The following is a 2245-nucleotide window of genomic DNA, read 5'->3' on the forward strand; positions in this document are numbered from 1 at the left end:
TGAACTCTGCTTTTCCCAACCATGTGAAGTCTATTGGAAGAAGATTCCAAGTAATTTGGCACGTCGAAGCAAAATATATACTTTGATATTCTTCTCAGGAGTTAGCCATGTTATGTTGCAGGAAGGCAGATTTTAGTGCTGAATTTCTGATTGTATCCCCCCAAAAGTTGTTCCAGGCATATCATGCAAGAATGTAACCTCCAAAAAATAAATTATAAAGGGAGAAAATTAGACTTCAGAAGGCTGGATAATATTTGCATGTTCGTGCATTTTACCACACATCAGACCTTCTTCCTTCTTCCTTGCTCTGATGTGAAGCATGTGCTTTCATTTTTCATTTTGGCTTAACATGTTATCATTTAATAATAATTCAGTAAATATACTTAGAACAAGAAAGTCACCTAATGACTCATGTCTTAGGGATGGTTTCAAAAAAAATTAATTGTGCATTTTGTACCATAGAGTATTCCCAGTGTTTCCTAGAATTGTTGCAACTGATGCTGGAAGCTTCGAAATAGAGCAGAAGGCATAAGGTCTGTGGCTTGTGACCCTTCCCAAAGTATGTAAGATCGGTAGACATTGAATGCAAACAAAAAACTATGCATCATTGAAGTTTTTCCTGTCACTAAAATGCTAGCAGAGCTCAAGGAATTGTGAGTCCCTTTTTCTATAGTACAGGAAAAATAAGAAATTTCAAGACTTGAGTTACCTACAATTTCTGAGAACGTACCTTGGTACTTAGAAGGTTCTCAACTTAAAAACACAAAAAAAGAAATGTCATCATTTTCCATAGCATTTGGAAACTTTCCATAGGTTGGAAACTTTACTCTCAGAGGTCATCAGTTCTCAGATATTTATATGTTTTGAATACTTAGCCAATCTGACTTTGGGATGCATCTTCCAGTTGTTGTCTCAGTGATTTTGTTCATGCCTAACAACTGATGGCATCTTAATTTTGGTAAAATAATGTAAATGTTAAGGTGAAATTTAGAAATAAGAAAGGAAAAGCTGATATGGGTAGCTACTGGGTGTTTTGTCTCCCTTTTTTTTTATTTTTGTAAAGTGAAACAAAAGATAAACCAAAAGTTTCTATCTTAAGTTAGGTAAAATCAAAGAGGAGAAAAAAGAAGATAATATAGCTAATACTTCACTGCCACCTGTAATTTCTAAAACAACTAAGAGCATTTTTATTAAAATTAACTTTGTTGACATGTATATTAAATTATAGAGTAAATATTAAATAATTCAATCTATATTATATTATTTAAATTTACTTTGTTAAATTGTATTAATTTAAATGAAATTTAATGAATTTTTAAATATAAATCATACTATAATTCAAGTTAATAAACAATATCAGTTAATAAAATAAATGTAAATCAAACAATAGTATTAATAAAAGAAATTTAAACAATACTAATTAATAAAGTAAATTTAAATTCGATTAATTTATATTAAATGATAATATAATTTATATTTTAAAATATATTAAATTTAATTTAAATTAATTTTAATAAAAATGTTCTGAGTGGTTTTAGAGACGACAGGTGTCAGAGAAGTATGTGCTATGCAATCTGCTTTTTCTCTTCTCTGATTTCACCTACTTAAGATAGAAACTTTTGATTCATCTTTTACCTTAATTTATCAAAAGTTTGTAACTACTACTATTTTAAGCTTTTCATCTTTCAAAAACTGTTGTTAGCTTATTTCTCTCCCCAACTTGTTTTGATCTACTGTTGTATAAAATGTGTTTATAAGAATTATTGTAGAGCCCCCAATAGTATGTAGATAAACAGTCCAGATATTTAATGATGCATTCTTACTAATTAACTTTTGCATTGGCAATGGATCATGTGATCCCACTTTGGGGTTGACTCATAAAAATACTCTTCCTTCTGGACATATTTAACATCTGGAAAACTGGATTAATGTGAAGTGACTTTTCTGTAGAAGTGGAAATAAGCAAAATGGATAGGGGTCATAGAATTGGGATTCAAAGCATCTTAGAATTTATCCACTAAGCTTCATGTTTAGGTCCTCCCCGTTGGAATTTTCCCTTGGCAGTTGTACAATGTTATCTTGGATAAAATAAATATTCTCAACTTTTTGCAACATTATATTTGGTTTGCATGTACTCTAAATCTGAGACCTCCTTCTTATGGGTTGGATTGTTCTTGTTTCCTGTAATTACATGTATCATTTTTATCTTAATGCCATTAAATTTAAGAAATATTATTCTTTTTTT

Source organism: Callospermophilus lateralis, chromosome 6, assembly GCF_048772815.1.
Source record: "Callospermophilus lateralis isolate mCalLat2 chromosome 6, mCalLat2.hap1, whole genome shotgun sequence".
NCBI lineage: Eukaryota > Metazoa > Chordata > Mammalia > Rodentia > Sciuridae > Callospermophilus > Callospermophilus lateralis.